Genomic DNA, 12,198 nt, shown 5'->3' on the forward strand with positions numbered 1-12,198 from the left:
CTGATGTCTGGCTTACATACCAAGAGTTCATGATTTAATCTGTCTGGAGTGTGACCTGAAATTTGAAAATTTTAAAAGATTCCCAAATGATTCTAATATGCAGATATACTGGAAAACCATGGCTGCAAACACTTTATCTTTATGACATTAGTATCCTTAGTCCTCTTCCTACTTGAACTACTTCTGTTCCTCTTTACTAACTCCTTTTCCTCACAAAATCACCACCCCAAACTACAAATATTAACCAAAGAGAAGTCTTCAACTCATTACTCTTTTGTTACTATAATTAATATAATTCAAGTCATGAAAGTAGAAGAGATGCCTCAGGGAGGATGGTGGTGATGACAACAATAATAATGATACCTAATATCAACAAATCTAATACCCTACTTATTATAAGATGTATCATTATTTTATGTAGCAAGAAAAGAGGGAAAAACACCTAAGATGAGAAGGAGTCTAATAGAAGAAGCCTACAAAAAGTAGGGACCCCAAAAGACTAAACTCTCTTAAACTAAAGGTAAATAAAATATAAGTCCTCAAGTTAGAAATAAATTTCAAGGAAATGTGCATCTCTCCAGGCCCTGGCAGAAGGCAGAAAAACATTACCTAAAGACAGTAAATCAGAAATTGGTACACATGGAGCTTTTCAATCTGAATTCTTACCACCTGAGTGGTCCCAAAAACCTCTAACAGAGAATTCTATTTAAAGTTGCCTCAGGTTGAAAATGTCCCACGTGAATAGAGGCACAACACAAAACATCTCTGAAAGAACCAGAATTCAAGCCACTGATAAAGGAATTCTAAGAAGCCATCACTTGCAAGATGCATCCCGATTTGAGAAATGTTAACATATGGAAAAAATCTAATTTGTGTTAAGACTGATAAAATACAATAACAACAGGGCACATTTATGTGACACTTACTATGCTGTCTAAGCATATTACACATATTAACTCATTTAATCTTCACAGTGCAGTAGTTACCATTCACCCCATTATATACATAAGGAACTAAAGCCCAGAGAGGTTTTTGCCCAAGGATATGCAGCTATTAGGTGTGCAGTAGCGACTGGACTCAGGCAGATGTGGCTCCATAGTCCATGCCCTTAGCTACTGAGCTATGAACATAAATTGTGGAGAACACCAACATATAAGGGGTAGGCAGATAAAAAGAACACAGATATAAAAGAATTCATGAAAGCTGCCAGAGGAAAAAGACATATTACCCACAGGAGAACAATTCAGAAATGATGACAGATTTCTTACTGGAAATAATGAAAAGCAGAAGACAATGGAACAGCACCTTTAAAAGATTGAAGGAAAAAAATGCCAACACAGAATTCTACATGCACTGAAAAGATGAAGAGAAAATAAATACATTTCCAACAAATAAAAGTTAAAAAAACTCTTCATCAGGAGACCCACACCACAAAAAAAAGACTAAAACAACTTTGTCAGGATAAGGAAAATGGATGAAACTCAGATTTAAGGAAATGCAAAGCACAGAAAAAACAAAGTTGTGGGTAAATATGAAACACTGTTTTCTTAATTTCTTTAAAAGATGACTATTTAAATAAATTTATAATACTGTATTGTGAGATTTAATAAAGTATATGTATTTAAAATATATCACAACAATACACACAGAATGGGAGGTGTTATTTCGTTGGCCAGAAAGTTCGTTCGGGTTTTTCCATAACATCTTACAGAAAAACCCAAATGAACATTCTGGCCAACCCAATAAATGGAACAATACTGTTAGAAAGTAATTAATCATGTGATTAACAATATAAACCTTAAGAAGACTGTGAAAAGAAAGCATATTATTAGCTCTAAAATAGCCACTGAATACTAATAGGAAGAGGTTTAGTTTAAAAGCCAATAAAAGAATTTAAATGGAATTCAATAAATATTTCATTAATTGAACAGAGTACAGTAAAAGAAAAGCAGAGGAAGAAAAAAATAGATAGAACAAATGAGAAAAAAAGTAAAATAGCAGACTTAAACCCAACCATATAAATAATTATAGTAAGTGTAAATGGATTAAGCAATCCAAATTAAAAGGCAAAGATTATTAATTAGACTTCAGACTGGATAAAACAGCAAGACACAACTAAATGTTGTCTACAAAGATCCACCTTAAGTATAATGAAATAGAAGATTAAAAGTAAAAAGATAAAAAAGATATTCTCTGGAAACGGAGTATGCACAAGAAAACTAATGTGGCTACATTAGTATCAAATAAAGTAGACTTCAAGATGAGCATTTACCAGAGATAAAGAGGAACATTTCATAAAAATAAAAAGGTCAATTGACCAGGAAGACATAACAATTCTAAACAGGTGATTAGAGCTTCAAAATATATGAAGCAAAAAACAAAATACAGAAATGAACAAATTCACAATCACAGCTGGAGATTTTAACACTCCTCTCCCACTAACTGACAGAATAACTAGACAAAAAAAAAATCAATAATGATATGAAACATTTGAACAACACTGTCAACCTGACCTAAATGATATTCATTGAACATTAACCACAACAACTGAAAAATACACATTCTTTCTAAAAGCACAATGGAACAATCACAAAGACAGATCACATGCTGGTCCATAAAATAAGTTTCAAAAAATTTTAAAAGACTGCTATTTTAGAGAGTAAATTCTCTAACCAAAACAAAATTACACTAGAAATCAATGCCATTAAGTTATTAAGAAGATTCCCTACTGTTTAGAAATTAAGCAACACACTACAAGTATCCACAGGTAAAAGAAAAGGAAATTAGAAATTATTTTGAATTGTTTGACAATGAAAACATATCAGAATTTGCAGGATTCTAAGCAATGACTAGAGATAAATCTATAGCCATAACTACATACATTAAAAAACAAGAAATGCTTATCATCAATTACGTAAGTTTCTACCTTAAGATGATAGAAAAAAAGAGCAAATAAAACCTGAAGTAGGGCTTCCCTGGTGGCACAGTGGTTAAGAATCCACCTGTCAAGGCAGGGGTCACGGGTTCAAGCCCTGGTTTGGGAAGATCCCGCATGCCATGGAGCAACTAAGCCCGTGTGCCACAACCACTGAGCCTGTGTGCCACAACTACTGAGCCTGCGCTGTAGAGCCCACGAGCCACAGCTACTGAGCGTGCATGCCACAACTACTAAAGCCCATGTGCCTAGAGCCGCTGCTCTACAACAAGAGAAGCCACTGCAATAAGAAGCCCACAAACCGCAATGAAGAGTAGCCCCCGCTCACTGCAACTAGAGAGAGAGAGAAAGCCTGCGCACAGGAACAAAGACCCAATGCAGCCAAAAATAAAATAAATAAATTTATTTTTTAAAAAAACCTGAAATAAATAGTAACAGTATGACCAGAAAACAATGAAATAAGAAATAAACATAAAATAGCGAAATCTTAAAGGGCCAGTAGTTGATCCTTTGAAAAAATTAACAAAATTGAAAAATCCCTAGCAAGAAAAATCAGGAATAAAAGACAGAAAAAACAAATTGCTAATATTAGGAATTCAGAGGGAACACGGCTACATCCTATATCCTATCTGAAAAGGTAATAAGGTAATACTATGAACAAAGTTCAGGTATATATTGTACAAATCAGGTGAAATGAACAAATTCCTGTAAAACTCAAGAAAACTGAAACAAGATGAAATTAAAGCTCTAAATAGAATTAGTCCTCAGAAACATCCCCACCCACAGTGGCTGAGGGCAGGGTGGTGGGGAGAAGGGGAAGTGCTACTCCAGCTCTAGGTTTCCTTGGTAAACTCCACAAAATACAAACTTTAAACCAAAGCTAATAATCTTTCACAAAATAGAAGAGGAGGGAAGTACTTCCAAATGCATTTTATGAGGCCAAGATAGTTCTCATACAACACCTGAAAAAGACATTACAGGAAAAACAACTTAGAAACCAATATTCTTCATAAATATTGATCTAAAACTCCTTAATAAAATACTGGCAAATTGAATCCAGCAACATATTAAAATTAAGTATACTATTATTTATTGTAATTAAAATATCATGACCAAGGAGAATTTATCTCAGGAATGCAAGTTTGGTCTAAGATCAGAAAATAAATCAATGTATTATAAATTACCACATTAATAGAATAAATGAGAAAAACCACATGATCATTCAATAAATGAAAAAAAGAAGCATTTGAAGAAGTTCAACACCCATTCGAGATAAAAGCTCCTCAGCAAACAAAGAAACAGAAAGGAATTTCCTCAACCTGATAGAGGGCATCAATAAAAACCTACAGCTATCATCTTTCTTCTTTTTTCTTTTTTGAATTTCATTTTATTTATTTTTTTTATACAGCAGTTCTTATTACTCATCCATTTTATACACGTAAGTGTATACATGTCAATCCCAATCTCCCAATTCATCCCACCACCATCCCCACCCCCCGTCGCATTCTCCCCTTGCTGTCCATACGCTTGTTCTCTACATCTGTCTCCCACTTTCTGCTCTGCAAACCGGTTCATCTATACCATTTTTTTAGGTTCCACATATGTGCATTAATATACGATATTTGTTTTTCTCTTTCTGACTTACTTCACTCTGTATGACAGTCTCTAGATCCATCCACGTCGCTACAAATGACCCAATTTCGTTCCTTTTTATGGCTGAGTAATATTCCATTGTATATATGTACCACATCTTCTTTATCCATTCGTCTGTCGATGGGCATTTACGTTGCTCCCATTACCTGCCTATTGTAAACAGTGCTGCAATGAACACTGGGATGCATGTGTCTTTTTGAATTATGGTTTTCTCTGGGTATATGTCCAGTACTGGGAATGCTAAGCTCATATGGTAATTCTATTTTTAGTTTTTTAAGGAACCTCCATACTGTGCTCCATAGTGGCTGTATCAATTTACATTCCCACCAACAATGCAAAAGGGTTCCCTTTTCTCCACACCCTCTCCAGCATTTGCTGCTTGTAAATTTTCTAATGATGCCCATTCTAACTGGTGTGAGGTGATACCTCATTGCAGTTTTGATTTGCATTTCTCTTAACAGTTAGTGATGTTGAGCAGCTTTTCATGTGCTTCTTAGTCATCTGTATGTCCTCTTTGGAGAAATGTCTATTTAGGTCTTCTGCCCATTTTTGGATTGGATTGTTTGGTTTTTTGATATCCAGCTGCATGAGCTGTTTATATATTTTAGAGACCAATCCTTTGTCCACTGATTCGTTTGCAAATATTTTCTCCCATTTTGAGGGTTGTCTTTTCGTCTTCTTAATGCTCTCCTTCGCTGTGCAAAAGGTTTTAAGTTTCATTAGGTTCCATTTGTTTATTTTTGTTTTTATTTCCATTACTCTAGGAGGTGGATCAAAAAAGATCTTGCTATGATTTATGTCAAAGATTGTTCTTCCTCTGTTTTCCTCTAAGAGTTTTACACTGTCTGGTCTTCCATTTAGGTCTCTAATCCATTTGAGTTTATTTCTCTGTATGGTGTTAGGGATTGTTCTATTTCATTCTTTTACATGTGGCTGCCCAGTTTTCCCAGCACCACTTACTGAAGAGACTGTCTTTTCTCCATTGTATATCCTTCATTCCTTTGTCATAGATTAGTTGACCATAGGTGTGTGGGTTTATCTCTGGGATTTCTATCCTGTTCAATTGATCTATATTTCTGTTTTTGTGCCAGCACCATATTGTCTTGATTACTGCAGCTTTGTAGTATAGTCTGAAGTCCGGGAGTCTAATTCCTCCAGCTCCAGTTTTTTCCCTCAAGACTGCTTTGCCTATTTGGGGTCTTTTGTGTCTCCATACAAATTTTAAGATTTTTTGTTCTAGTTCCGTAAAAAATAGCATTGGTAATTTGATAGGGATTGCACTGAATCTGTAGATTGCTTTGGTTAGTATAGTCATTTTCACAATATTGACTCTTCCAATGCAAGAACATGGTATATCTCTCCATCTATTGGAATCATCTTTAATTTCTCTCAACAGTGTCTTATAGTTTTCTGCATACAGATCTTTTGCTCCTTAGGTAGGTTTATTCCAAGGTATTTTATTCTTTTTGTTGCAACGGTAAATGAGAGTGTTTCCTTAATTTCTCTTTCAGAGTTTTCATCATTAGTGTATACAAATGCAAGAGATTTCTGTGCATTAAGTTTGTATCCTGCTGCTTCACCAAATTCATTGATTAGCTCTAGTAGTTTTCTGGTAGCATCTTTAGGATTCTCTATGTATAGAATCATGGCATCTGCAAACAGTGACAGTTTTACTTCTTCTTTTCCAATTTGTATTCCTTTTATTTCTTTTTCTTCTCTGATTACTGTGGATAGGACTTCCAAAACTATGTTGAATAATAGTGGTGAAAGTGGACATCCTTGTCCTTTTCCTGATCTTAGAGGAAATGCTTTCAGTTTTTCCCCTTGAGAATGATGTTTGCTGTGGGTTTGTCTCTATGGACTTTATTATGCTGAGGTAGGTTCCGTCTCTGCCCATTTTCTGGAGTTTTTATCATAAATGGGTGTTGAATTTTGTCAAAAGCTTTTTCTGCATCTATTGAGATGATCATATGGTTTTATTCTTCAATTTGTTAATATGGTGTATCACATTGATTGACTTGCATATATTGAAGAATCCGTGCATCCCTGGGATAAATCCCACTGATCATGATGTATGATCCTTTTAATGTAATGTTGGATTCTGTTTGCTAGTATTTTGTTGAAGATTTTTGCATCTATATTCATCAGTGATATTGGTGTGTAATTTTCTTTTTTTCTGGTATCTTTGTCTGGTTTTGGTATCAGGGTGATGGTGGCCTCACAGAATGAGTTTGGGAGTGTTCTTTCCTCTGCAATTTTTTGGAAGAGTTTGAGAAGGATGGGTGTTAACTCTTTTCTAAATGTTTGACAGAATTCACCTGTGAAGCCATCTGGTTCTGGACTTTTCTCTGTTGGAAGATTTTTAATGACACTTTCCATTTCATTACTTGTGATTGGTCTGTTCATATTTTCTATTTCTTCCTGGTTCAGTCTTGGAAGGTTATACCTTTCTAAGAATTTGTCCATTTCTTCCAGGTTGTCCATTTTATTGGCATGGAGTTGCTTGTCATAGTCTCTTAGGATGCTTTGTATTTCTGCAGTGTCCATTGTAACTTCTCCTTTTTCATTTCTAATTTTATTTATTTGAGTCCTCTCCCTCTTTTACTTGATGAGTCTGTCTAATGGTTTATCAATTTTGTTTATTCTTCTAAAAGAACCACCTTTTAGTTTTATTGATCTTTGCTATTATTTTCTTTGTTTCTATTTCATTTATTTCTGCTCTGATCTTTATGATTTCTTTCCTTCTGCTAACTTTCGGTTTAGTTTGGTCTTCTTTCACTAGTTCCTTTAGGTGTAAGGTTAGATTGTTTATTTGAGATTTTTCTTCTTTCTTGAGGTAGGCTTATATATCTATAAATTACCCTCTTAGAACTGTTTTTGCTGAATCCCATAGGTTTTGGATCATCGTGTTTTCATTGTCATTTGTCTCTAGGTATTTTTTTATTTTCCTTTTGATTTCTTCAGTGATCTCCTGGTTACTTAGTAATGTATTGTTTAACCTCCATGTGTTTGTGTTTTTTACCTTTTTTTCCCTGTAATTGACTTCTAATCTCATAGCATTGTGGTCAGAAAAGATGCTTGATATATTTTCAGTTTTCTTTAATTTACCGAGGCTTGATTTGTGACCCAAGATGTGATCTCTTCTGGAGAAGGTTCCGTACGCACTTGAGAAGAAAGTGTAATCTGTTTTTGGATGGAATGTCCTATAAATAGCAATTAAATCTGTCTGGTCTATTGCATCATTTAACGCTTCTGTTTCCTTATTATATTTCTGTTTGGATGATCCGTCCATTGGTATAAGTGAGGTGTTAAACTCCCCCAATATTATTGTGTTACTGTCAATTTCCTCTTTTATATCTGTTAGCAGTTGCCTTATGTATTGAGGTGCTCCTCTGTTGGGTGCATATATATTTATAATTGTTTATCTTCTTCCTGGATTGATCCCTTGATCATTATGTAGTGTCCTTGTCTCTTGTAACATACTTTATTTTAAAGTCTATTTTATCTGATATGAGTATTGCTACTCCAGGTATCTTTTGATTTTCATTTGCATGGAATATCTTTTTCTGTCCCCTCACTTTCAGTCTGTATGTGTCCTTAGGTCTGAAGTAGGTCTCTTGTAGACACCATATATATGGGTCTTTTTTTGTATCCATTCAGCAAACCTGTGTCTTTTGGTTGGAACATTTAATCCATTCACATTTAAGGTAATTATTGATATGTATGTTCCTATTACCATTTTCTTAATTGTTTTGGGTTTGTTTTTGTAGGTCCTTCTCTTGTGTTTCCCACTTAGAGAAGTTCCTTTAGCATTTGTTGTACAGCTGGTTTGGTGGTGCTCAATTCTCTTAGCTTTTGCTTGTCTGTAAAGCTTTCGATTTCTCCATTGTATCTGAATGAGATAATCTTGGTTGTAGGTTATAGGCTGGTTGTAGAATAATCTTGGTTGTAAGTTCTTCCCTTTCATCACTTTAAGTATATCATGTCACTCCCTTCTGGCTTGTAGAGTTTCTGCTGAGAAATCAGCTGTTAATCTTATGGGAGTTCCCTTGTATGTTATTTGTCATTTTTCCCCTGCTGCTTTCAATAATTTTTCTTTGTCTTTAATTTTTTTCCAATTTGCTTACTATGTGTCTCGGCATGTTTCTACTTGGGTTTGTCCTGTATGGGACTCTCTGCACTTCCTGGACTTGGGTGGCTATTTCCTTTCCCATGTTAGAGAACTTTCGACTATAATCTCTTCAAATATTTTCTCAGGTCCTTTCTCTCTCTCTTCTCCTTCTGGGACCCCTATATTGTGAATGTTATTGCCTTTAATATTGTCCCAGAGGTCTCTTAGGCTGTCTTCATTTCTTTTCATTCTTTTTTCTTTATTCTGTTCTGCAGCAGTGAATTCCACCATTCTGACTTGCAGGTCACTTATCCATTCTTTTGCCTCAGTTATTCTGCTATTGATTCCTTCTACTGTACTTCTCAATTCAGTTATTATATTGTTCATCTCTGTTTGTTTGTTCTTTAATTCTTCTAGATATTTGTTAAACATTTCTTGCATCTTCTCGATCTTTGCCTCCATTCTTTTCCGAGGTCCTGGATCATCTTCACTATCATTATTCTGAATTCTTTTTCTGGAAGGTCGCCTATCTCCATTTCATTTGGTTTTCTGGGATTTTTATCTTGTTCCTTCATCTGGTACATATCCCTCTGCCTTTTCATCTTGTCTATCTTTCTGTGAATGTGGTTTTTGTTCCACAGGCTGCAGGACTGTAGTTCTTCTTGCTTCTGCTGTCTGCTCCTGTGGATGAGGCTATGTAAGCGGCTTCTGCAAGTTTCCTGACGGGAGGGACTGGTGGTGGGTAGATCTGGCTGTTCCTCAGGTGGGCAGAGCTCAGTAAAACTTTAATCCACTTGTCTGCTGATGGGTAGGGCTGGGTCCCCTCCCTGTTGGTTGTTTGGCCTGAGGCGACCCCAACCCGGAGCCTACCCAGGCTCTTTGGTGGGGCTAATGGCAGACTCTGGGAGGGCTCACGCCAAGGAGTACTTCCCAGAACTTCTGCTGCCAGTGTCCTTGTCCTTACGGTGAGACAGAGCCAGCTCCCACCTCTGCAGGAGACCCTCCAACACTAGCAGGTAGCCGTGGTTCAGTCTCTATGGGGTCACTGCTCCTTCCTCTGGGTCCTGGTGCCCACACTACTTTGTGTGTGCCCTCCAAGAGTGCAGTCTGTTTCCCCCAGTCCTGTCAAAGTCCTGCAATCAAATCCCACCAGCCTTCAAAGTCTGATTCTCTAGGAATTCCTCCTCCTGTTGCCGGACCCCCAGGTTCGGAAGCCTGACGTGGGGCTCAGAACCTTCATTCCAGTTCTTGTACTTCTGTGGTAAAAGTGTTCTCCAGTTTGTGAGTCACCCACCAGCAGTTATGGGATTTGATTTTATTGTGATTACACCCCTCCTACCATCTCATTGTGTCTTCGGATGTGGGGTATCTTTTTGGGTGAGTTCCAGTGTTTTCCTGTTTATGATTGTTCAGCAGTTAGTTGTGATTCCAGTGTTCTCACAAGAGGAAGTGAGAGCACATCCTTCTACTCTGCCAATTTGAACCAATCGCTATCATCTTTCTTAATGAAGAAATATTTAATGTTAATGTCACTAGATGTGACACTTCCCTTTTACTGTACAGCTTGGTAAAGAGAATAAATATCATCAAATAAGAAAAAAATATCTGGATGAAGACTAGCATGTCTGCTTTCATCTTTTCTGTTCAACACTGTACTGACAGTTCAATAAGAAGACAAGAAAACGAAATGAAAAGAATAGATTGGAAAGAAAGAAATGAAGCTGTTTTACTTGCAGACAATATAATCATGTGCATACAAGGTACCAAGAAAGCTACTAGATAACTACTTGAAAACAAATTTGGAAAAATTATGAATACAAGGTTAATATATAAAAATCAATAGTATATGTACTATGTGCTAACTGTAAACAATTTGAAATTAAACACCCCAAAAAAATTCCATTTACAATATCATCAAAGAACACTTAAGATAAATCTAACAAACGAATTACAAGACCTATACACTGAAAACTATATAATATTACTCCAAGAAATTAAAGAAAATCTAAATAAATGTAGAAACATACCATGCTCAGGGTTAGAAGACTCAATGTTGTCAGGATCTCGATTCACCCAAAACTGATCTATACTGATAGTTCGATACTATCCTAATGAAAATAACAACATGCTTTTCTACACAAATTGGTAAGTTGAATATAAAATTTATACGGAAATGTAAAAGAACCTAGAATAGTCAAAACAATCTTAAGAAAAAACAAAGTTGGAGGACTCTCACTTTCTGATATTAAGCCTTCTATACAGCTTCAATCATCAAGAGAGTACGGTTCTACTCTAAGGATTAAACTATTCATGGAACACAACACAGTGTCCAGAGATAGACCCATACATATATGCTTAATTGATTTTTGTCTAATGTATGAAGTCAATTCAATAGGGAAAGGGAAGTCTTTTAAACAAAGTGCTAGAACAATTAGATAAACTATTATAATGTGTGTTTTCCAACACCGCCAAGCAATTAAGTCAATTCTGACACTATCTACCTGGAGATAGCAACAGATCCCATACATTAAGGGCTTAGTCCCACAAGACTTCACCCAATTCAGATGCCAATCACAAGTCCAGGCTATTACACGTGCTTCTGGGCTGACTGGCTATAAATGGGAGGTTCGCATGACCCCCTCCTCAGGTTCAATTGAAAGCATACCTCATTGTATCACACTTCACAGATATTGCATCTTTTACAAATTGAAGGTTTGTGGCAACCCTGCATCAAGCAAGTCTATCAGGACCATTTTTCCAAGTGAGCATTTACTCACTGTGTCTCTGTGTCACATTTTGGTAATCCTTGCAATATTTCAAACTTTTTCATTATTATCATATTTGTTATTGTGATCTGTGATCACTGATCTTTCATGTTACTATTGCAAAAAGATTATGACTTGCTGAAGGCTCAGATGACGGTTAACACTTTTTAGCAAGAAAGTATATTTTAATTAAGGTATGTACTTTTTTTCTTTTTAGACATAATGCTATTGCACACTTTATAGACTACAGTATAATGGAAACGTAACTCTCATGTGCACTGGGAAACAAAAAAGTTTATGCAACTGCTTTACTGTGATATTCCCTTCACTGCGGTGGTCTGGAACCAAACCCACAATATCTGAGGTTGCCTGTATTTTACTAGAGCAGCTCACAGAACTCAGAAAAATGTTTACTTACATTTACCAGTTTATTATAAAGGGTATTATAAAGGATACAGATGAACAGCCAGATGAAGAGGTAAATACAAGGTTCAGAAGGGCCCTGAGCACAGGAGTTTCTGTCCCCATGGAACTAGAGTACACAAGCCACCCAGCATGTGGATGTGTTTTACAACCCAGAAGCTCATCGAATCTTGTTGTTCAAGAATTTTCATAGAGTTTAATCTGCAGCCCACCCCCCTTCCCGTTCCCAGAGGTCAGTAGGAGAGGCTGAAAGTTCTAACCCTCTAAATACTTGGCCTTGCTGGTGACCAGTCCCATCCTGAGGCTACCTA

General features: G+C 36.2%; 1 protein-coding gene across 6 annotated transcripts in view; it reads right to left on the reverse strand.

Moving 5' to 3' along the window:
• Positions 1 to 12,198, reverse strand: part of NUBPL (NUBP iron-sulfur cluster assembly factor, mitochondrial) — a 333,446-nt gene that overhangs the window by 130,562 nt on the left and 190,686 nt on the right. The gene's annotated exons all lie outside the window — the stretch shown is intronic.

This window comes from Pseudorca crassidens, chromosome 1 (genome assembly GCF_039906515.1).
Source record: "Pseudorca crassidens isolate mPseCra1 chromosome 1, mPseCra1.hap1, whole genome shotgun sequence".
NCBI classification, from domain to species: Eukaryota; Metazoa; Chordata; class Mammalia; order Artiodactyla; family Delphinidae; genus Pseudorca; species Pseudorca crassidens.